The sequence below is a fragment of the Cupressus sempervirens genome, chromosome 1, assembly GCF_028749045.1.
Source record: "Cupressus sempervirens isolate cs-2001-9-10 chromosome 1, ASM2874904v1, whole genome shotgun sequence".
NCBI lineage: Eukaryota > Viridiplantae > Streptophyta > Pinopsida > Cupressales > Cupressaceae > Cupressus > Cupressus sempervirens.
In genome coordinates, this window is record NC_143118.1 from 424,594,938 (window position 1) to 424,621,323 (window position 26,386).

Here is a 26,386-nt window from a genome sequence, read left to right on the forward strand (position 1 = left end):
TCACCCAGAATCTGCTACTTTGCCTTGTTGTTTAACAAAATATTCTCTCTCTATTCCTTCCATTCATCTATAATACCTACTATTAGAGTAGGTGGTTTCAAAGTTTTTTCCTCCTATTGATTTTTATGTCCTTTATTATTGGCCTCTACTTCTATTAGATTTTTTTTCAATTTGTCCAGCTCCTTGCAAGAATGGTCAGGATCAAGAAACACTACGCGTAAAACTTTCTCCATTGCTATAAAATCCTTATTCTCTTCAAGTAGTTATGGAGTATATTCAACACCATCCTTCACTTTTAAGATCACAATCTTCAACTTATCTTTTGTTTTCCTTTCCTTCAACTTTTGGTTGCTTCAACTTCCCTTATTGAGAGTTTTTTGGATGCTCCAAAAATTTTACAACACTTGTCATTATTGATTCATTTGGAGCGAGAATGCCATTTGGAGGTCACATAAAACAACTCTTGGGAGCATTTATTTAGAATTTGAAAGCCAAAAATTATCAACTTGCTTTCTTTATCATCATGGCACTAGAAACTTGCTTCCCAAACTCAGAAAAAATAATGCTTCTTGGTAGGATCAAGTTAGAGCTGATGCCAAGTACAAAGGCAGGGTTTTGCAACTGCCATCAATTACTGTTGATTCTTGGTAGGAAGGCACCTAGTGTTGTGACTCCTAGAAGGCTATCAGTTTGCAGGCTTCTTTTGCCACGACCGAGAGGAAGAGGAAATGAGAGGAAATACAAATTTAAAAAATAATCCAAAATTTGGTAATTTTCCATTTTTGCCAAATAATAATCATAAAACTATTTTTTTTCATTTTTGGTAATTTTTAAAAAGAACTCGAAAAAGCTAATTTTTTTTGTGAAGCTTCCCAAAACTAAGATAAGATGAATTGCCAACTAACATTTGAAATTGGAAGTAATATTTCAAGGTTATTAATAAAAATTAACTTTCTAAAAATTAAGAAAAGCATTAAAATCTTTAAAAACCTACTAAAAGATCATGCATGAGAAAGCCACTAAAAGCTCTTGGATCAATTTTAAATTGAGATGCATGTTTTATGAGATATACATTGATGAGCATTTATGAGAACTTAAATTTTAGGAACCATTGCATATCAAGTTACTAATCTTGGAAACAAATTTGATCTTTATTGCTTTTGTGGTATGGGATACAATTGTGGTTTGTGAACTTAGAAGTTGTCTAGGTTCATGTCTATGGGAGTGGTTTGCAATAGGGGACCAAGATCTAAATTGGTTAGTAGGGTAACCTATCATAAGTTGTATAACAAGTGATAACATAGTAATTAAAATATTTAGATTCACATTAAAAGGATAAGTTAGAGATATTGCCTTGCTAAGAATGAGAATTTGATGATACCTAGTGAGAGGTATGACTAGTTTCCTTGTCTTCACAAGAGGGTATTATGGTTTCTCATGTGTCAAGTTAAGGGTCTGGAGTCCAGAGTCGCCAGTCCAAGATAACTCAATGCTTGAGGGTTTGGGTCTAGTGAGAGATTAGTCCAAGGTAACTCAAGTAGTTTGACCATGTGATGACACTCCCCTGTATGTAGCCTAAGTGTCCTCTTTAGATTTAGTATTTTCCTTTGCTGGTATATTTATTGTTGGAATTTTTCTCTCATTGATGGTAGTTGTCTATTTGTTGGTTATTGTACTTTTGACATTTGGTATTTGTCTTTGAAAGTGGACATTCTTTCTATCATGTATCTCTTTAGTTTTGATACTTGATTTGTACTTGGTAATATGTTGTTGGCTTCGGTATGAGATTTTGATTCAATTGAGTATCTTTTTGACTATTGTATGGTATGATGATTCAATTGATTATCTTTTTGAGTTTGGTTATATTTTCTTTATTAGTAGTTGTGTACCCTTGAGGAAGATTGATCTATCAAGCTTCCTTTCCTAGGATTAATTTTATGATTTAATTATCAATGTGTGGATTGTATATTATCTTCCCTACATGGTGGGAGTGGTCCTTGACTAGGTTACCATGAGGTTGAGAGGTAATAACTTCTAACCACTTGGGTTCTCCATAGATTGGAAAATTGGGTGTTCATGGATGTAGTTGTATCTTTCTTATTCTTATCTTAAAGACTTCTATTAAGTTATTTTATATATGCAATCATGTATGTTGTATTTTGATGTAGTTGTGTTTATTATCACATATCATGTGAAATGTGTAGTGGATATTTTTCATTGTATCAGTTGTAATTATTATTTTCTTATGAAATTATGAATTCATTTATTCATTTATGAATATGAATATTGTACTTAAGATTTAAACTTATTAATAAAACTTCTTAAACATGACTTAATGTGAAGGAACCCTCAAGGAATGGAATTTGTATTTGTATTGCATATGTGTAGTTGATGTATATGTGTATATTTCTTCCACATTGTTACTTGATGTTGTATAAACTTAAAAAAAAATAGCTCTATAAATTTTGTATCATTTTAGGTTTATTTCTCTTGGTTCCCTAGTGAGACGTTACAAGAGGCTTGTATAGAATGAAAATCATGAGGAATTGGTTATATCTAGCTAGTAAAGGTCATTAAAAATTAACTAGAAGAATCCTCCAAATATATATTAAACATGAAATCATAAAAATAATTGTGTTGTTGCACACGTTTAGAGGGGATGGAGATATAATTTTCCTAGATGAATGGTTATTTTTTTCTTTATCCAAATGATATACATCAAGTTTGGGCTACCTACATTGGGTCAAAATTATCATGACTGATAAAAATATTTAGACTCATTGAATTATTCTACATGTATTCATATCTGGTGGATGCCAGAGCATGTACACAATATTGGCTCAATTTGGAACATGTACAATAATTTGATGATAATGTCCAAATCTATGACTTTTACCCCAACACATAGATACAAAATAGTTATGAATTTTTTAATAGAGTAAATGATATTTTCACCATGAAGTTAGTACAAGACCTTCAAGGATTGCTATAAAAAAAATTGATCTAGAGGTTCCATCATTAATGAATATTTATGGTAGATACTTTATCTAGTTCCCTACTTTTATATACAAGAGTCGGTGCCTTTGACAACTTCCATGGAAGCTACCTCTTTATACATATAATAATATTACCATGGAATATATATGTAGGAAAATATGTGGAATGAAAAAAAGGTGTAAAAAAAGGCACATGACATGTATAGATTTCCCCATTTCATTGGGATTATATACATGCTCCTCCTCTTCCAATGCCATTAATATCACTAAAATTAAAATTAAACACTCTATGGAAAAATATAATGCCATAAGGGGACATTTTGATTCAAGTGATCTTGCTAAGGATAATTTGAAATTGGGACCCTCTTATTATCATACCCATACCATAGAATATTTTTTTGGCAAATTAGGTTGATGACTTGAAAGTGAGAAGGAGATTATGGTCTAGACTAAGAATAGAACAAATTGTACCATCTCTAATTATAATATAAAGTAATCATGAAGGATATTTCTAATACAATAGATCCCCAATATTACATGAGAGAACACGATGGCCCACTAGAAGCCTTCAATTAGGATTCACTAGAAATAGATAATAAGAGGATGTAAGGATGACCCTTGTTCTAAAGAGAAATAAAAAATGGTTGATGAAGATAAGGGGAGGAGGAAAGGATGATACTCCATCTTGAACTCATATATCTCCGAGATAGATTTCAATTCCTTGTTTACTCAGAGTTCTCACACTTTAAATATACTAGTATTGAATTCAACTAGAGGTATCAAATGAGGTATTGGGAATCCTTCAAAGAAAAAATCAAGAAAAAATCCGACTCATGGAGAAGGATCCTTGCTAAATATAGGTCTGACAATGTATAATACAACCCATGAGAAACTAGAGAAAGAAGAGAAAGGGAACCAAGGAGATGAGGAGGGCACGAAATCCACTCAGCGAGGTGAGAAAAAAAGGAAGGCCCTATAGACACCTAAATCTGATTACTTCACTTAAGTAATCCTATTTAGTCATCTCATAAGGTATAATTAATTAAGTATTTAATATTTAATTATTATATTGTCATCCCCTATTTAATTAATTCAATTAATTAATTATAGCCCAATTGATAAAATCAAATGACAAATCCAAAGTCTAATTACCCATTAAATCCCTATTCTTGTAACATCAGGATTTCCTATAACTACTTTTAACTATTAAATAACTGATTTGTTTTCATTTAATTTCCAATCAAATTACATAATCAGTTGAAAATAAGTCTAGTCTAATTGCTGAGATTAAATTTAAACTAAATATTAAAATTATATCTAATCGAATTATTGAAATTCAACTTAATCTAATTACTGAAATTGAACCTAAACTAAATGCTGAAATTTAATTCTAGACTAAACACTGGAATGAAAAGATACATTTAACATGTTACAAAAAACTAACAACTATCTTTTCCAAAGAAAAATCTTTCAACTAAAAAAAGTATACGAACTTAAAAGATAAAGAAACATACTAATTTACTTGAGAGACTTTTCCAATTAATTGTTTAAGCTTGACTTTGGTGAGAGGAGAAGCATTATCATTGGCTTAACCTCCCAACCGCAGACCTTTTTCTTATCCCCACATGTTCTAATTTAATAGAATGACCCTCCCTACCCTGAGGTCAAGCATGTGACATTCATTGATCTAGCCATCAGTGTATTCAGGTGGGTTGAGGCCCCAACAACTATTCGAATGAATAACTGAAGTATCAGGACAACAATGTGATCCATTTGTTGTGGTAAGTCTGCCTATTATCACCTTGGCCAAGGATTTCAGAGGTGGGTTTAGAAACTTGATCTCCACCACTCAGCTTGACAACTAATTTTCAAAGTAAAATTGCATGAGCTAAATGTATTTAATCTATTTATGTAATTTTTAAGTTACTGATTTCCTTCTTGTTTTCAATTTATAACAGGTTCATTAACTCCTTATCACCATTTTTTGGGCCATTGGTCGGTGACTCACTGGTGCCTGAACCTACATTCTTATTATAAGAATTGCACCTTCATTACCTTTTTTTGCATTGGCTAGGTGATTTCCTTGGAGATCTTATGTAGTTATCTGTTATTGACTCACTTTTTTAGAGGTTAAATGAGAGTTTAAAAGATGTTCTTTTTAGAATTTAAACACAAGGAATAGGCATACAATTTAATTCAATCAAATATTTGGATATTATTGTTCTAGACCTTTGACATACACAGTAGAGAATTTAATCTTCTTTCTATTTACATGGATAGATATCACAAGCCTTAATAAGGACTAAGACTATTCAAGTAATACAGAGAGGAATTCAACTTGCTATAATTTTTATAATAAAGACATAACAAAAAGAGATATCAATTTTTAATGGCAACTCAGTTTAGATCTGGTAATAGACAAGAGATTCAAATAAATCACAATTATTTCCTTACGTGACACAACTTTGAAGATGGCTTTCTTTTTTCGTAATCAGAACTTCCTTCCCAAACTTTTGCGCCTTCCAAGATGTAACGATACAATCATGATGAATACCCAGGTTCTATCGTCTACTTAGAAACTCAAGAGGTAATGTTGGGAATTTGTATGGAGTTGGGTTCAGATGTTAAAGGTTCTAAAACTAAGCAGAGTGATAGACGTGAGCAAGGCAATGAGCAGGGTAATTATAGAATGGATGTGAGTGAGCTATCCAAGGTTGCTCGATAGATGACAAGGCTAGTCTACTTATTTATTTGAACCTGGCCTTATGGCTTCCTCCCGTTACAAGATCATTTTTGACTTATGAATTTGAAAAGAAAGAATAAGAAAAAGAAAATGAAAAGAGGAGGAAAGATGAAGGGTTAATTTTTTAATAATATTATTTTATGTCATTCTATTGTCTTTGTTAAGTTTATAAATATGTACACATAAGGTGGCTATGTTGGATTAGAAACTTAACATAAAGGTGCCATTTTATGTTTATATATTTATAATCTTAATTAAGAGAGTAAAATAATATTATTTGATAAATTTATTTAAGGTAATAATTTTTGTTTATATTTATTATTTATTTAATTTTTAGCTTTAGTTCTAGCTCATGTGGATTCACAGAACATTTGTTATCAAGCCCTAATAAACTTGCCAAGGCAGTTTTAGGTCAAACCTTTCATTCCTAATGACTAAATCTTATGACCATCCCATTTTGATGACCTCATTTTGTAATGCTTCCCCTCTTCCTCTAGTCTTCCTCTTGCAACCTTTAAAAACAACACTCTCGCCAAAACATCATTTCATGTTTCATAATTTGTTATATAATATCGTTAGGAAAATTCATCATAAATACTAATTGATTCATAAGAAAATAAACTTTCTTCATTTTCACATGATTACAATGGTTAAATTTAACTAACTCAATTTCACATGATAATCAGATTGATGCAATGACTAAAGATAACTGCTTCAATTTCACATGAACAAGAATAAGTAAAACAATGGCTATAACTTTAATTGACTCAATTTCACATGATAATCAGATTGATGCGATGGCTAAAGATAACTGCTTCAATTTCACATGAACAAGAATAAGTAAAACAACAACTATAACTTTAATTGACTCAATTTCACATGATAATCACATCGATGTAATGGCTAAAGATAACTGCTTCAATTTCACATGAACAAGAATAAGTAAAACAACAGCTATAGCTACCATGATAAAACAATGACTTATTTCAACTGAGCACAAGAAATTATTTTGGTTCAACAACTATATTAGCTTAAAAATTTTTAGGGCAAAAATTGGGATGTAATAATTCTCCTATTAAATTAAAGAAATGCATAAAAATATTTAATTTAATCCCAAAATCCCCTTTGATCTAATAAATATTTCAAATCAATTTCTAACCCCTAACTATACCAAATCTCCACCATTAGGTAAATCCAACCCAATGATCCATGCTAAACCCACTTAACCAACTAATTAACCTACCTCATAATTGCTAGCCTACTTGCATCCCTCTAACATGCCACTTGCACCCTAATTCCCTCCTAAGCTAAGCCTAATCCCTTCCCTAAGCATGTTCACAACTTTAACCAAGGGTTAAGAAATTTCTAAACCAAACCAAAGTCAAATTTCTATCCTATCCCTCTTGCATTCCTATCAAGGAGCCTTAAACACTCTTACATGACTTGAAGGTTCCTTAAACACCTTTTACACCCATTTTACGCACTCACCTTCCCTCATCTTCTCTCATCCCCCCTCATAAATCCCTTTGAACACCTATCTTGACCCTCTTCCCCTATCCAATCCACAAGGCTATGGATTTGAAGAAGCACAATCCATGTGCTCTCCTCTCCTTGAATCCTAGCCCCACCTCACCCTTTCTCCATCCTCATATCCTAACCCTCCACCTCATCACCCCTTACCCTATAAATGAAACCCTCTCCCTTCACAAAAGATATCCACTTCCATGCTAAACTTATCATGTTATTTTGAGAGCCTAAAAACTACCAAAATACCATTATGATGACAAAATCCATCAACACTTATACTTTTAGCTTGTCATCCATTAAAGTTTGAGCACACATCCCATCTTTTGGACACATCTACACATCAAAGGGAAGATTGCTTGCTTTAAGAGGTTTGCATCTTCTTAGGCTATTTGGTAATTTTAGTTCTCTTTTATACAATAATATATGTGAGTTAAATCTATAGTTCTAAATGCTTTGGTTATTCATTGTATTCCTTTAAGCACTAGTTCTACAGATCTACAGGTCCCATTTCAAAAAATACAATAATGTCTAACAAAATAGGGTTTTGCTCAAGTTCCCATTCTTGATTCAGGCCCCTCACACTACTACCCCTCAAAAGATTGATTACCATATCCCATGAGGCCCTGAAGTATTATTCCTAGGTACTATGAACCCCTAGTTGGTTGTATGAGAGTTTAGCTAGGAAGGAGAAAATAGAAGAAAAAAAGGGTCCTCCTAAAGGAGTCATCTCACAAACACTCTAAAACATCCATACCCTCAAGATGAAGAATTTGAACATTACTTTTCATATTTTTGAAGATGATCAAATAGGGAATTTTTTCTTGGATGTAGCCCATCCTAAAATAAAGAAAGAGCCCAAATCTTCCACCCCTTTGATTATAGTATGACAAGGAATTACACATGGGATCACAAATTTGAGAAAGATGTGGGTATTTGGTAGTTTACTAATTAATTTATATATAAGAAGACATAAAGGAAAAAAGTAGACACATATCACTTAAATTTAAAGGTCCAACTATTATCCAAAAATATGAGGTCACTACTAGCAAGCCTTTTCACTTAGTTAGCTGGTTCTCTAGACACTATCTTAGATCCTACCACTAACTAGAATAAGGAATTAATCACCTAATTATAGGTGAATAACTAGTTTTGAAAAGAAATTTATGGAATGGATAAAATATTTAAAGGTTAAAGGTCTCTCCTTTTTTGATATGATGGGTGAGTCATATGATACTATGATGTTGTCAAGGAATTCAATAGTTTCTAAGATTAGAGTGGCCAAGATGTTATGACTCATACCAATAGGCCACTAAAAAAAACCCTAAATTTAATACACTACTAAATAAATTGCTAAAATAAGGAAATGATAGTGTCAATGTATTCATTCAATGAAAACCAAATGTTTTTACAAATGATATGGAAATTTTCAGCATTGAAAAATTATGACATGGCACATTACAGGAAAACCCTAATTGGCTGTATACAATTGAGAACTTGTTACAAGTACAAACTAAAATGAAGAATCTGGATTTGATCCCATACTAGAGACTAACTGCTGAAGATGATATGGTGAAAGTGAAACTCCACTGGAAACTCCAAACCAACAATTAAGCACAAGTGAAAGGACTGAAATATCCTTCCCACAGGTGCAATAATTTAGGTGATTTTCACACCCTCAAAATTGAGTACCAATTGAGAGTTTTTTTTCTCGATGGCCAATTGTGACTACTTGCAGAAACCTTAGGCTCCACAATGGACATCAACAAAAAGAAATAATAAATCTCGATGATAGGCAATGAGCCCTCAAAGTCTATTTATTCTTTTTTCCTTGATAGGTTGGCTTCCCTTTTTAATTTTTTCTCCGCTTCTTCCAACAACCTCTAGAAGATTTTTTTTAAATTTAATTTATAAAGTTACCTTGTAATATATATATTTTTTAATTGATAAATTTATAATTAATTCCTTCAAAAAATGGGACACTACAGTTCTGCCCCTCCTAAAATTGCTTGGCCTCAAGCAATCTTAATGCTGGATGTTGCAAAATCACTTCTCCCTCCCAAGTAGCATCTTCAATAGGTAAATCTTTCCACTTAACTAGATAATCTTTGATTACTCTAATAATCTCTGATTGCTCTCCTGTGAAGTTGCTTCTCTCTACTATCCAGAATGGATTCTGGCACTAAGATCAATTTCCCCTCATCATCCAAGGGAGGTAATACTGCAAAAGGCATCACATTCTGACCCAACACCTTTTTGAGGTGTGATAAATGAAACACATTGTACACTCTACTATCTTTGGGAAGCTCCAACTCATAAGCCACCTCACCAACTCATTTGATGATCTTGAATGGTCCATAATAGCGTGGCTTGAGTTTCTCTGTACCACTCTTCTTGAGAGTGGACTGCTTATATGGCTGCAACATGAGGTAAACCATATCATTTACCTCAAAACTACACTCAGTCCTCTTCTTGTCTGCATACTATTTTTGCTAGTTTTAAGCTCTAGCAATGTTGTCTTTGAGAGTAGCAACTATATCCTTACTTTCCTATAATAGTTCACCTGCACGGGGTACTCGACTATCTCCCAACAACAAATCTAAGAAACTAGGTGCCTCATAACCATAAAGTTCCATGAAGGGTGTCATTTGTATAATCATATGATATGTAGTATTCTAACAATACTCACAGAGATATATCCATCTGACCCAAGCTTGCTATTGATCTACCACATAATTCCTCAAATACCCTTCCACCCATTTGTTTACAATCTCTGTTTGACCATCAGTCTGTGGGTGATAACTGGTACTAGGTGTAAGCTCAGTACCTCACAACCGAAATATCTCCTGCCAAAAGTGACTCATGAAGTGGCTATCCCTGTCACTCACAATGCTCTGAGGAAAACCATGTAATCTAAAAATATCCTTGAAGAAGACCTCTGCCACCTGAGTTGCTAAGTATGTAGTAGTGATAGGAAAGAAGTGAGCATATTTTTTCAGCCTATCCACCACCACATAGATACAATCACACCCTTGGGCCCTGGGCAAGCTCATAATAAAATCCATAGAGATGCACTCCCACTTCCTGTCAGGAATAGGAAGTGGCTGTAGGAGCCCTACTGGATAAGTGTCCTCTTGTTTGTTCTGATAGCAAACATGACACTCACACACATACTACAAAAAATTAGCCTTAAGTCCCTTCCAAGTGAACAATTCCTGTACTAACCTGTAAGTCTTGAAATACCCAAGATGGCCTGCTATAGGTGAAATATGGAATGTTCACAAAATCAACTACTTCACTTTCGATCTAGGGGCTAAGTAAATCCTGTTCTTGTAAATGATCAAATCATCTATGAGAGTGTATTTGGTGTCAATTGTTGTCCCCTCCACTATAGTAGAGGCCCATGTGTCTTTGGCATATTCTGCTACAATCAAGTGTCGCCAATCCTCTGATATCTGAATCATTGAAGTGAGGTGTGGCCTACGGGATAAAGCATCTACAACAATATTATGTGTCCCCTTAACATATGTGATATCAAAATCATATGCCTGTAACTTACTCACCCACTTCTGTTGATGATCATTCAGGTCCTGCTGTCCCAAAAAGTGCTTCAAACTATTATGATAAGTTTTAATACAAAATTTGCTACCCACAAGATACTATCTGAATTTGGCCAAGGCATGCATGATGACCAACATCTCCTTATCATATATGCTGAATAATCTCTTAGCCCCTCTAAGTTTCCTACTCTCATAAGCTATAGGATGCTTGTCCTACATGATTACAACACCAACTCCCTCTCCAGAAGCATCACGTTGAAGCTCAAATGGCTTTGTGAAATCAGGTAATGCTAATACTGTGCATGTATTCATTATTTCCTTGAACCGCATAAAACACTCCTGTGCATCCCGAGTCCACACAAATGCCCCTTTCTTCAGCAAATCTATCATGGGTGCTGCATGTTGTGAGTAGCCACTAACAAACATGCGATAGAATCGACATAGACCAAGGACCCCTCTTAACTATGTAAGGTTCTCTAGTGGTGGCCAATCAACAATAGCACAGATCTTTTCAAGATCCATTTGCACTCCTTCCACACTAATGATGTGTCCAAGATACAACAATTCTGTCATCCCGAAATCACATTTGGTCTCCTTGGCATACAAGGACTCACTCTGTAAAATGCTTAATATTGTCTCCAAGTGCTCTAAATGTTCCTGCCATGTCTTGCTATAGATCAAAATATCATCAAATAACAGTAGCACAAATTTCCTCGATTGATGGTGGAAGACCTTGTTCATAGTGGATTGAAAAGTGGCAGGTGCATTAGTCAAACCAAAAGGCATGATTACAAACTTGAAATGTCTGTAATGACATCTAAAAGTAGTTTTTTCAATATCCTACTCTTGAACTTTGATCTGGTGATAGCCTGATCTCAAATCAATTTTTGTAAAATAACAAGCCCCATACAATTTGTCTATCGGCTCATCGATGCATGGGATGGGATACTTGTTCTTTATAGTTCTCTTATTCAACACCCTGTAATCAATACACATTCGTAGAGTACCATCCTTCTTTTTTACCAAAAACAACAGAAGATGCAAAGGGTGACTTACTTGGTCTGATGTGTCCCATTGCTAGCAACTTGTTGATGGTCCTCTCGATCTCATCTTTGAGTCATTTTGGGTGCCGGTATGGTGTGATCATGATAGGCATAGCACCTTCCTCCAACTCGATAATGTGCTCAATACTTGTGTTTGGTGACCTGCCTGGTGGAATCTCATCGAATACCATCCCATACTTGATTCTCAATTTTTGAATATCTGGATGATATTTAGTCTTATGTTGCCCCTCCTGGGTAGGCATCAAAGCGCATATTTTTTCCCACTCTATATTATTATGTTTGGCTAATCTCTCCAACCGCCTAAATGAGATACTCCTGACATCACCATTACGGATAGCCTTCATCACACGAGTCCATTTCATCCCAAGTACTATGTCCATGTCACCCATGTTGACCACATGATAGTCCGCCTTAAACTCATAGTTGTTCAGGTGCAAAGGTAGATCTCACACCATCCTATCACAACAAAGAGTATATCCATCAGCTACCTTAACTCTCAATCCCTTGAACTCCTCTGTAATGAGTCCACACCTCTCCATAAAGTGTGCATCAATGAAATTATGCATGGCACCTGTTACCAACAGATTAATAATCTTTTTTCCTACCAAGACTCCCCAAAATCTGAAAGATCCCTCTATTTGAATACTAGACAGACGTGCCTCCTGTAAATGTATCTCTGGAGCCTCTTTTTTCTCAGCACTATCTACCTCTTGTTCACCCTCTGCCTGATTAGGATCCTCATCATGGTGCTCTGAGATGTCTGAATCTGAACCTTTGTAATAAGCCCACATCACCCAGTTAGCCTTCCCCTTAGGCTTCATAGGACAATCATGACCAAACTCATAGAGACCTTTGCAAAAGAAGCATAGCTTCTTCCTACGTAGGTCATTAAGTGTTTCCTTATCCCAAGGTGTAGCTAGCTTGTCTTTTGAGTCACTAACCTTCTCTTTACCCTTGCTGAATTCCCCTTTGTTATCTCTAAATGATGAAGAAATATTTGAACTAAACCGATTTGCTGGAGCTGCAAGTTCCATATTGCAAGCTTTCTTCATGGGTTTCTATAATGTAGGAGGATCAAAGACCTTTACCCACCCCTTGAGTGGTTCAGTTAATCCCTCTGTGAATAAAATGACTAGCCTCCTTTCTGAAATGTCAGGCACTATCACTGCAAGCTTCTGAAAGTCATTGATAAATTGTTCTAAGCCTCCTGACTGTCTCAACTGGGCTAACTCCTAGAAATAAACTTCAAGATTTTTTTTTATCAAACCTTTCTATCAATCTATCCACAAGCTCCTGATAAGTGGTTACCTGATTGTGTTGCAATGTGATCATGCCATGTGTCCACTAATCATGTGCTGCCCCATCTAAGTGTAAAGTGGCATACTTGAGTGCTTCAAATTCTGTCATCATCTTCAAAGATAGGAAAGTATCCACCTTATGAATCCAAGCACGAGCAGTTATTTTTCCACTTCCATCAAATGTGGGTAATACCAACTTGTTGGTGACCTGTTGCAACTCACTGTGTTTATCTACTTGCTTTTGTCTGGTAGCTCTATAGTTCAGGTACCTATCAAATGTCCATCCATCCTGTACATATTCTGGTAATGAATCCCACTCATTCCTTGCTTGTCAGAGTTCATCTACAATATTTGTTACCATAGCATTAGGTGTGCGTGCTAGAGTTTCTATTCTAAATGTAGGACGTGTGGGTCTGTCTGCTATTCCAGACCGTGTCCTATGTTGTGATCCTGCTATGCTCCTATCATCTTGGTCATTATTATGATTATTCTTCCTATTTTCCCCAATCAAATGTTGCATCATAACCATAATTGCCTATGTACATGCCTCTATTGACTGTAGAAGCCTCTCCTGTTGCTGTAAAGTCTCATCATCTCACACACTTCTAGATGGGCTTTGAGAATGTCTCTCAACCATATTCTCAGTTATGTTGGTTCTTTTGTAAACTAAATTAAATGGTGGCTGGGTAACCCTATCAGGCTAGCATGAAATCACTCTAATACCACTGTTATGACCCGTACCAATAAGCCACTAAAAAAAACCCTAAATTTAATACACTGCTAAAATATATTACTAAAATAAGGAAATGATAGTGCCAATGTATTCATTCAATGAAAACCAAATGTTTTTACAAATGATATGGGAATTTTCAGCATTGAAAAATCATGACATGGCACATTATAGGAAAACCCTAATTGGCTGTATACAATTGAGAACTTGTTACAACTACAAACTAAAATGAAGAACTTGGATTTGATCCCATACTGGAGATTGACTGCTGAAGATGATATGGTGAAAGTGCAACTCCATTGGAAACTCCAAACCAGCAATTAAGCACAAGTGAAACAACTGAAATATCCTTCCCACAGGTGCAATAATTCAGGTGATCTTTCACACCCTCAAAATTGCATACCAATTGAGAGTTTTCGTTCTCAATGGCCAATTGTGACTACTTGCAGAAACCCTAAGCTCCACAACCCACATCAGCAAAAAGAAATAATAAATGTTGATGATAGGCAATGAGCCCCCAAAGCCTATTTATTCTTTTTTCCTTGATAGGTCGGCCTCCCTTTTTATTTTTTTCTCCGCTTCTTCCAGCAACCTCTAGAAGATTTTTTAAAATTTAATTTATAAAGTTACCTTGTAATATATTTTTTTAAAATTGATAACTTTATAATTAATTCCTTCAAAAAAATGGGACATTACATAAGATGGAAGAAATGACACACAAATAAGACATCAAGATGATCAAGGACATAATTTACATGAAAGTTGCTATAATTGTGAACCTTGGTCTATTTTAGTTACCTAATGAACCTATGAATTTATTTATTCTAGCATGGGATATAAATGTAAATGTAATTTGAAGAGTGTAAACAATTTAAGGAGACACTTTAAGGGGGCAAAAGATATGGTGGACCAAATAATTGAGTATTTTAAAGATGTTGGATGCAAACTAAAAAAGAAAGATAACTTTGTGGTAATCATGATAGATGATTTAAATAACCTATATCATGAATAACATTTATGTTGACAATCCCCCTTAGGTAATATGCACAAAGGAATACAAGAAATTGGCCAATATTGATGTCATTCTAATTTGGTAGGAGAATCATCAGTAGACATTCGTTATATAAGGGATATAAATTAAAGGAAACATGGCTTATTGGGTTATTTGGAACACCAATGACACTATTACATAATTTAATGGCATATTTATTGTGGTTAAGCATTGCAATCATATAAAGAGAAATAGACAATCCAAAAAATACCTAGAAAAGGAGAAGATGAGAAGGCACCATGAAAATGTTCTATCATATTCTATTTTTATTTTTATGTTTTATGCTCATTTGGAAAGTGTCCAAAAAGACTTCAATTTATGGTTTTTTAAAGGATGATATTCTATAATAGTTTTCTTTCTAATTTCTTCTAATGGGGAAGTTGAAGAGACTTTTTATGTTGAAATGAATGACAATAGAAGGATAAAAAAAATTAATTCTCAAAATATCCCTTGTTTCTTTGATAACTGAGAGCATCTCAATTTTTTTTGGTTACCATATTTTATTTAAAAAGAGAACTTTCTTTCGAAAGGGATATTGGTAGGTGAATGCGTAGTTAAAAGAAATTGTGAATGATAGAAATTCATTTTCTGGGTTGATAATTTGGATATTCTTTATGACACAATCCATACCCCATCTATCTCATTTTCTCTATTTTTAGAAGAAGAAATATTTTCATAATTAAGATATACTATTATGTTTTCATCTTTGTGTGAAGACATCATAGTTGATTTTATTTTTTCTAAATGTAGACCATACGTTCAATTATGCATTTGTCATCTGCAAATATGACATGGTTTAGAAATTCTATATTTGAATTTTTTTCTTTTTGGTAAAAAAATTCCTCTATCTAATAGTTAGAGAAAAACAGGAATTTGTGGCATATTTTTATAAGGAATTTGTACCTTACAAAACTATTTTAGTTTCCTTAATTATTGTATAAGATAGGAGTTTTTAAGATAAGAGTTAGATCAAATAATAAAGGCCAATTTTTTAAACAAAATAATATAATTTCTCTATTGAAGCTTTTTTTTGGAAATGTAACGACAATAGAAAAACTGGGAAGAGTTGTTCAATTAAGTGTTGTTTTTATAATTTGAGCAGAGGATGTCTTATGAAAAACTACCTAAGAATGAGTACTTTATTATAATTTTTAACAATTCCTGATTATCATAATAGGAATTGGTCAATAAATAGTCAATGGGAATGGTCTCGATGGGAATGGTCAATTTGTCTTGTTGAGGTTGAAAAGAAAGATAGAATAGAAAAAATAAGAGAGTCAAATGTTATTGCATTATCTTTAGATAAATTTGTGACAATATGTAATTCATATTGGATAGGTATGCATGTTTCTACTATACATAATCATGTCCACCAACCTGATCAATTATTTGTTTCTAAAAATGAAGTAGAGTACAATAGAAAATAAACTATTTCAACTAGTTTAGAGTTCTATAATTGAGCATGGAGGCATGGATGACTTGACAACTTAAAAAAATTGTACATTTAGAAGCAAATGGAGATGACATAATGAAATTTCATAAGAATGGTCTTTACATCGAGCTACAAACTTATTTTTTGCCCTACGTGACGATCATTCATTGCATGGGTCACAAAATGAATCTATCTTTTAAAAGTATGAGCAAGTATGCTCTAGTAAAAAATCTTGAAGATTTTAAAATGTTCTAGTAACTAATTTTGAGATTGTACCATCATAAAATTTAAGCACTCAATTATTGTACCATACCCACCTTAGTATATTTTCATACTAAGACTTCACATGACATTTTATGGATAACTATTCTCAAATATGAGTCCTCTACCATTTAAATCTTTTTAAAAATTTAGATCCTTTTATCTCCGAGTGTGTTTCTTTTTCTTTTTTCCTCCAATCACATAATTCATTTCATCATCTATGCCCTATGTTACCACTCTTAGCCCTTGTGTTTTATCTCAATTGAAATTGGTTGTAATCTACAACTTAACATCACCTGATTGTTCAAGAGTTGTGATCTTGGTATGAGGTATAATTGCATTGAATATAATACGTAGGACATTGTATTTTTGGGAACATGTCACCTAGGTAATTTTTCTCCCTAGGGATAAGGATTAATTATATATGGGGTCATGTCTTGAATATTTAACATGATATCTAGATTTAGAGTTGACCTTCTTGTGTTTCAACCCTTGAGATATTGTGAGAGGTATGCGATTTGTTTACCTATCCTCATTTTGGTAACCATGATTTATTAGCAATTATCTATTTTCAAGAACTAACATCTATTATTAGGCATTTAAGTTCAAACAATCAAATCAAGCATTCAATATATAGACTCTTGAAGTATTCAATGTGTTATTCTGTAAGGATCAAGATTCTTTTCCTCATTGAAGGCCAAGTAAAGGAGTTATTTATTAAGGAAGGATACACACCCACATCTATTTATTCTTCTTCTAAATCAAGGATTATGAAAAATTGCAACATTCATCACATGAGGTTATTTGATCAAATTCAAAGAAGCATTTCCATTATCGAGGTATGATACATTCTTATTTTTAGATCTAGCCCATGTTATATTTCAACATGTCAATTTATTCTAAGATTGAATCTAGATAGGGGTTTTGAGTAAGGAAATCCCTCTATCCAAAATTCATCCTTATTTTTATGTGTGCAAGTATAGGTAACATGACTATTAGGACTAGATCTAGAAAGTACACATTCTTTCTTGATGCAGGGACGAGTAGATTCAATAGGAATTAATCCAACTCAACTAGTGAACATCCCTTGCTCAAAGTTACACACAAAAGAAACATACAAATTAAATAAATAGATAAACAAAGACCAGATTTTGCAAAACCATATGATATAATCAAAAAATAAATCCCAACATGTTAAACTGTGAGGCCTTCAGGGTTATGACCATATACAATGAGTTATGAAATTAAATACAAACTCACATATAGCCTTATTATTGAGAATCTTCTCATGATCTATCTTCTACATCATCTCATCTACCAATAATTATTTCCTACATCAAAGCAAGCTCCTTATATAGCCAGCTAAGCCATAAGTCGGCTATTTAGGCATTTAATTACATTATAGGTCCTCCTTGGAAGGGTAAACCAAAATAATAGAAAATATGAATCAAACTTAATACCAAGCCAAATTTGGGTGAACACATGATCAAAGAACATGGCCTTATCTTAAAAATATCCCATTTCCTCATATGAAACTATGTAAGATGAAAACTCCACATGTTTCCACAAAAAACTGTTTGAAAATTTATGTTTGAGGAAAATAGAAACATCTCTTAGATTCAATTGAATTAGAACTTGTTCTTTGAACTTAAGGTAGCAATTTAGGTCCTCTATAGCCCCTTAAGTGTGCAAAGGCTGATTCCTCAAGGAGAACTATGCATCCATCCCGAAGGTCAAGCACATAAACTTGTCATGAAACTAGCAAAAAATTGATGTGTTAGAAAAACATCAATATCTCCAAAACCATGATGAATTATGACTTAATTATTGGATCATAGATAGTACTCTAGACCCTCTTCAATCCATTAAATTTGGAGCCTTCCAACCGTTGTGTAAAATTAGTTACAACACCCACAATTGGCATGAAAAAGTAAAAAAAATATAGTTCCAACAGGAAAGCTACTTTACAAACAGAGATATGTTTTTGGTTGATGCAAGATTTCTCCAAGGCCCAAGATGATCCTACATTAGACACTTAGGTTTAATAAAGAATTTATGTCCACATCAAGTACTACTCATATTCTGACCTGAATCATAAAGATCCAACTTAGCTTGTGTAATCCAAAAATTGTCTTCAATTGGCTTGTCTTTCCATTGAACTAGGTATTCCAAAATAATCTTTTCCTCTGGTGCTTTTGATTATCCTAGTATCCAAAACTCTTTCAATTTGATCAACTTTCTTCTTAGGATAATTTGGTTTATCAACTACTTCATGATCTCATTCATGGTACTCATATATGTCTGCAATGTTGAATATAGGTGAAATATCCATAGCCTTTGGTAATTCAATATCAAAAGCATTACCACTTTCAAACTTCTTCAAAATTTTACCAGGCCCAAACTTCTTCATTTTTTGCTTGATGTAGGTTCCAACTGGAAATCTATTCTTCTTCAAGTAAACCATTACTTCATTGCCAACTTCAAAACATTTACGTCTTCTTTTGTGATCCATTCTTTCCTTATATACCAAATTACTTTTATTCAAGTTATCTTTGACTTCTTGATGTAGTTTCTTCATTAAATTAGTAAATTCTTCATCCTCAATAGTCCTATTTATTTCCATGCTTAAGTCTCTCAATTCTATAGTTCCCTTATGATGAAATCTAGTAACAATCTAAAATGGTGTTTTCTTAGTACTTTTATTCACAAAATTATTATATGCAAAATTTTCTTGTGCCAAAACCAAATCTCAATTAGAAGGCTTATCCCCAACCAAACATCTCAATAAGTTACCCAAGCTTCTATTCACAACTTCAGTTTGTCCATCTATTTGAGGGTGAAATGTATAACTAAAATTCAACTTTCTATTCAGCTTCTTCCAAAGCGTCTTCCTAAAATAAACAATAAACTTATCATCTCTATCTGAAACAATAGATTTAGGAAAACCATGCAATCTTACCACTTCCTTGAAGAATAATTCAGCAACATGTAAAGCATCAGATGTTTTCTTACAAGATATGAAATGAGCCATCTTTGAAACTCAATCAACCATAACAAATATAGAATCATTACACCTCCGAGTTCTAGGTAAACCAAGAACAAAGTCCATATTGATATCTTCCCAAGGCTTATTAGGTATAGGAAAAGGTGAATACAATCCCAAATTTTGACTAGTTCCTTTTGTTGTTTGGAAAATTCTGTAGCTTCTTACCATTCTCTGCACATCCTTATAAATCTATGGCCAAAAGTATCTCTCTAAAATGAATTTCACTATTTTATCAATTCCAAAATGTCCAACAAGTCCACCACTATGTTTTTCCTTCACTATTTTTTCTCTCATAGATCCTCAAGGTATGCATAATTGAATTCCTTCAAACAACATGTCTTCTTGAATGAAATAATCAGCCCACTTATCACTCACTATTTTTTTCTTTAGAAGCTTTCTAAGGTTCTATAAAATCAAGAACAATCTCATATAAACTCTTCAAATCATCAAAACCAAGAATCTCAACTCTCATCTCAATCAACAAAATTTTCTTCTTTGACTCAAGGCATCAACAACTTTGTTCAACTGTCCACTTTTATGCTTCAATGAAAATGAAAAATTCTACAAAAACTAAACCCACTTCATATGTCTTTGATTCAACTTATGTTGACTTCCCAAATACTACAAAGCTTTATGGTCAGTATATGTAACACAAAATCTTTAGGCATCAAAAAATGTCTCCATTTCTTCAAAGCTTGTACAATAGCATAGAATTCCTGATCATAAATTGAATATTTTATCTTATCATCACTCAACTTCTTACTAAAGAAATCTATAGGTCTTCCTTCTTGATTCAAAATAGCTCTAATTTCACTTCCACTAGTATCACATTCAACTTGAAAATTTTTACTAAAATGAGGTAAAGCAAGTGTAGGTAATTCTACAATCTTTTATTTCAATGTTTGAAAACTGCTTTGTGCTTCATGTGTCCATTTGAAATCCTTTTTATCTCCTCTCATATTTTCAATTATAGAATTACAAATGGAACTTAAATTTCTAATAAATTTTCTATAAATTTTTTCCAATCCATGAATTGTTCGTACCTCTCCAACATTCTTTGGTGTAGGCCAATCAAGAATAACTCTCACCTTTTTAGGATCCATCTTTCATCCATTAGCTGAAATTAAAAAACCAAGGTATACAATTTCTTCCTTCATGAATGAACATTTCTTCAAATTAATCAACAACTTTTCTCCCTTCAATTTCTGCAATACTTGTCTAATATGCTCAAATGTTCTTCCTTACTCTTATTGAATATCAAAATGTCATCAAGATATACAATCACAAATCTACTCAAAAATTTCTTGAAAACCTCATTCATCAATCTCATGAAAGGATTAGGTGAATTAGTCAAACCAAAGGGCATAACCAACCATTCATACAATCTTTCATTAGTCTTAAAAGTAGTTTTCCATTCATCTCCTTCCCTAATTCTAAACTAATGATAACCACTTTTCAAATCAATCTTTGTAAAATACTTTGCTCCACTCAAACTATCTATTATGTCATCCATCCTAGGCAATGGAAGTATGTACTACACTATTATCTTGTTTATAGCTCTAGAATCAATGCACTTTCTTAGTTCTCCACTCTTTTAGGTGATAACACAATAGGTACTGCACAAGGACTTAAACTTTCTCTGATTAGACCTCTCTCCTATAGTTCTTGCACTTGTCTATTCAACTCAATATTTTCATCAAGTGTCAATCTGTGTGGTGCTCTATTAGCAATCTAGCTGAAGGTATCGAAGACAAACGATCAGGTACATTATCAAAAATGATGTCACAAAATTCAATCAACAAAGGTTCAATTTCAGCTATATGTTCCAATTCACCTTATTTCTTAGTCTTTCTAGGAATCAATGCATAATAAACATTTTTTTTTTCTTTCAGTTCCTTTACAAACTTTTTACCCTCTACCGAACATACTCTAACTGTAGTACAATGACTTTCATCAAACTTTTCCACCAAAGGAAACAATATTTGTTTCTTTCCTTCCACCCAAATAGTATACTAATTCAATCTACCATCATGTAAAGCTTTTCTATCATACTACCAAGGTCCACCCAAAATAATATGACAAAAATCCATAGGCATAATATCACACAAGACTTCATCATGATAATTGCAAATTTTAAATTTGGCAAGGCATTGTTCACTTAAAAGTAAATTCCACTCCTTCTAGATCCAAGCAACATGGTAAGGCTTAAGATTTCTCAATCTCTGCAACTGCAATTTGTTAACCAGCTCTTTGGATGCCAAATTATCTAAACTTCCACTATCAATAATTACTTTAGAACATTTTCTAGTGATCTTACATCTAGTTTTGAACAAAATTCTTCTCAAATAGGTTCCTCATCAATTTTTTCATTCCACAAAATGCTTCTTAACATTAGGTTCTCACTATTTTCAGGTTCATTAGGTGTTTCAACAACTTCTTCACAAGCTAAAGTATTTTTGCTATTAACTGTAATATTCTTTCTAGAGATAGTACATTCAAAGGCCTTATTTCCTTCTTCACCATATTTGTAACGAGTGCCTTGAAACTAAGATCTCTCTTCTCTTTTTCCACTATTATTATTCCTAGAGTAACCAGTATAGCTACCTCTAGAGTAATCACCTCTTCTAGTAGGTTTATCTTTCCATCCTTTCTCTTACATTGTGCCATCAAATCTGCTACTTTCTCCATAGGTCCTACCTCTACTTCTTTGAAATATGTCACCTCTTCCTTGCTACCTTTGATCATGTTTCTTTGACAATCTTTCTTTAACTTTCAAATTAAATTGATATGCCTCTTTGGTGCTATACATCTTAAAATAACTGATCTCATCTTGAATTTATACTCCCAAACCATTTAGGTATCTAACCACTTTCTCAACTTCATCATCAACATGTCCAGATCTGATAACCAACTTGTATAATTATTTAGTATATTCCTCACACTCATGTCCTTTTGTCTTAAATTTTACAATTTTCTCAACAAACTAGTCTAGTAGTCTGTTGGGAGAAACTTATTCTTCATCTGTCCAACCATCTTCATCCATGTTTTGATCTTTTCCTTTCCTCTCTTTTGTCTATTAGTTTGCACATGATCCCACCAAAGAGATGGATGACCTTTCAACTTTGTTAATGCAATCTTAACCTTCTTATTATTAGGAGTACCTTCATCCTCAAAATATTTTTCCATCTTAGAGGTCCAATCCAACAATGTATCAGTCTCAAGTCTTCCATCATAGTGAGCAACTTCAATAGTAGGTCTCGAATTAGCTTTAGACAAAACTCTCAAAGTCTTTCTTCATCTTATTCAACTTTAGATATAGGTTCAAGATTAGGTGCTACCTCTTCTTCATCACTAACATCTTCAAGATGTACACCTCTTCTCTATGTTGTCTCTATATTTTCAAGTTTGGTTACAATTTGTATCAACATGTCCATTATAGCATTATCAAAATTTTCTCTACCACAAACCATCTTTACAATTAGGTTCCTACAAGATCATAACCTTCTGCAAGTTATAGGTCAGATTTCAGATCTGCTACCCTACAACCAATCTGATAAGGTTCTCCATGATCCAATCCACAAGAAAGAAATTTTCTATGATACCACTTGACACAGGGATGAGAAGACTCAAGAGGAATTAATCCAACTCAAACCAATGAACATTCCATTCTCAAAGTTACACATGGAAGTAACATACAAATTAAATTAACAATAGAGAAATAGAGACTAGATTTTGCACAACCATATGATATAATCATAAAATAAATCCCAATATGACTGGCTATGAGGCCTTCCAGGTTATGACTAATGAAGTGAAAGGTAGGAAAAATCCCCAAATGAGATGTCCTAGCCCCTAGAAAATAACCACACAATGGAAACACAATAGCAAGAAGCAATAATACAAGATATGATACCAAATCACAACTCTTTATTCATAGATATAATTGATTAGCTGCAATATGCTAGACTGTAAGGCCTTTCATGTTAGGGCCAAATACAAACACAAATTTCAAAACAATCACTTCTTCAAGATCCAACAAGATCCAATTTACAAACCCAATCCTAGCTAGTCCAAATACACAATTGGATAGGAATACCAAGATGAATCCACACTTGTACCCTTAGGTCCACCAGGCAATCTTCTAGTTTCTAAGTCACAACTCTAGCTCTTCAAAATTCACATCTCTATTTTATTCCCAAAATTTGAATCTCCAAAAGAATCTACAAGGCCCTTATTTGTACTTGCCAAAATGGCTTACAAAACATTCTATAACATTACAAAATAGGAAGGTTGACCCAAAAATGGTTAGGAAACATCCCAAGGCAAGATCTCATCATAAATGTCATGATCAAAACAAATCGTACAAGTTGGCTCACACCAAAATTGCAAAAATCACATCCAAAATGATGACACTTGACATAAACAAGAAAAATTGGCACATGAAGAGTCACTCAACACACACTATGGAACTTGACACACATTACATAGCGAGATGGGATAACACGCTAACCCAAGTGTTAACAGGACCTGGGATAACCTGAACTCAAATTAAACTACAAAATAACTAGCACTAGACAATTGCAACAACTTTGCAATAACTACAACTCGGCAACAACTACCAGAATAACCACAAATGAGTAGGATAATATGTCAATCCAAGGATTCTCGTGCATCAATGACCATATACAAGGGGTTATGAAATTAAATACAAACTCACATCTAGCCTTCTTCTCTAGGATCTTCTCATGATGTATCTTCTACATCATCTCATCTACCAATAATGATTTCCTACATTAGTCCAAGCTCCTTATATAGTCAGCTAAGAGGCAAGTCAGCTAGTCAGGCATTTAATTACATTATAGGTCCTCGGAAGAGTAAACCAAAACAATAGAAAATATGAATGAAACTTTATACCAAGCCATATTTGGATCAATACATGATCCAAGAACATGGCCCTATCTTAAAAAAATTTCATTTCCTCATACAAAACTACACAAGATGAAAACTCCACAATGTTTTCGCAAAAACTGTCCAAAAAACAATGTTCGAGGAAAATAGAGATATATCCTAGCCTCGATTGAATTAGAAATTTTTCTTTGAATTGAAGGTAGTAATTTAGGTCCTCTAGAATCCCTTAAGTGTGCAAAGACTGATTCCTCAAGGAGAACTATGCATCCATCCTGAAAGTCATGCATATAAACCTATCACAAAACTGTAAAAAATTGATCCATTAGAAAAACATCCATTTCTCCCAAAGCATGTTGAATTAGGACTTTCTCCTTGGATCATGTTGGTCTATTTTTCACTATGAATAGCTCAAGGGAAAATCTTCTGAAAAATCATTTAAGTCTTGAATGATTGAAAGTTAGGGTTTTGTTCCTTGTGTTTTTCAAATCATTAGATTGCCCTAGTTTTAGAATACCCTCAAAATTATTTTAAAAAAAATGTTTTCAATGTATATTTTTCCCTAAGGGAGGGCTTGCATAAGCATGAGGCCATTATAATTTTGTTTAATCCTATTTGACTATGCTTAGCATATAAATTGCTTAATCATTCTGTTAACAATTACCTCTGATGATGCAAATTCTTTTTAATCATTGATCCTGTTCAGATCAATGAGTATCGCATGCCCACAATTTCAAGATGCAAGGTATTTAAATAATGCAGGCATGCGACTTGGTGATACATAGCCTTTACATTCCTAACTTCTAGTGAATCATAAATTGTCAAGAACTTTTGCAGGTTTGTCAGTACTTTTGCACACGTCTTGATTTTCCCGCGATATCATTGGTGGATTCACCAACAGAGATATGGAGTTTATCACCAAGAAACATCAGCCATTGATTTCATCTCAATCAAGGGCTAGCACTTTCTCACAAGAAGGAGATGCTCGTCAAATAAATAATGCGGGGAAGCAAAAGTTGGACAAGTGGCATGGTCTGATGAGATGGGCCTGCTGTTCTCAAGACTAAAAAATAATAATGGTGAGATGTCCTTTGTGGTGTGTGTTAGATGATTTGGAATAGGTGGAGGAACATCATTCGTCACTATTAGCCAATATGCTTCTCAAATGGTGAAGTTTCTATAACCGTTGATCTATCAGAGATCAAGGGCCAATGCATGCCTGCAATTTGAAACTATACAGGAAATAAATAATGTAGGCAAGAAAATTTTTGACATATGGCAAGGTGGGGTCGGGTATTTATAATACAATATGCCACACTATAATCGATTGATGATGTATACTACTAGATGTGACACTAAAGGAGTTCAACTGCTGAATGGAAATGAAGTCTTATCAACCATAGATCTTTCAAAGATCTACTATTAGTGCAATACCGCATTATGAAGCTGCAAGTTAGATAAGAAAAGGGGGAATGCACCTTTGCGACATGTGTCACAATGGGGTCGGACTATGGAAAAATGCAGAAGTCACGCCATAGGATCTGCGAATTGTGCTTAGCTGGAGCTACTTATGATGTGGTCCAGAAAGGTGTCAGAAATAAATACAATAATCAAAACACATGGGTTAAAAGAAGTCATGTCATTGGCCCAAGTGGATAATGCGAGAATAAAATGAAGAGTTGTTTCTAATCGTGGATCCTTATCCTGATCAACGAAAGGTGCTTCCTCCCATTTTGAATTTGAGTGAAGTTTAAACAAAGTGGGAATGCACCTTGT

At 33.7% G+C, this 26,386-nt stretch overlaps 1 pseudogene; it reads right to left on the bottom strand.

Annotated features, from left to right (window-relative positions):
* On the bottom strand, positions 1-26,049 carry LOC149578090 (vesicle-associated protein 4-2 pseudogene; annotated as a pseudogene).
* Positions 26,050-26,386: the final 337 nt, after the last annotated feature.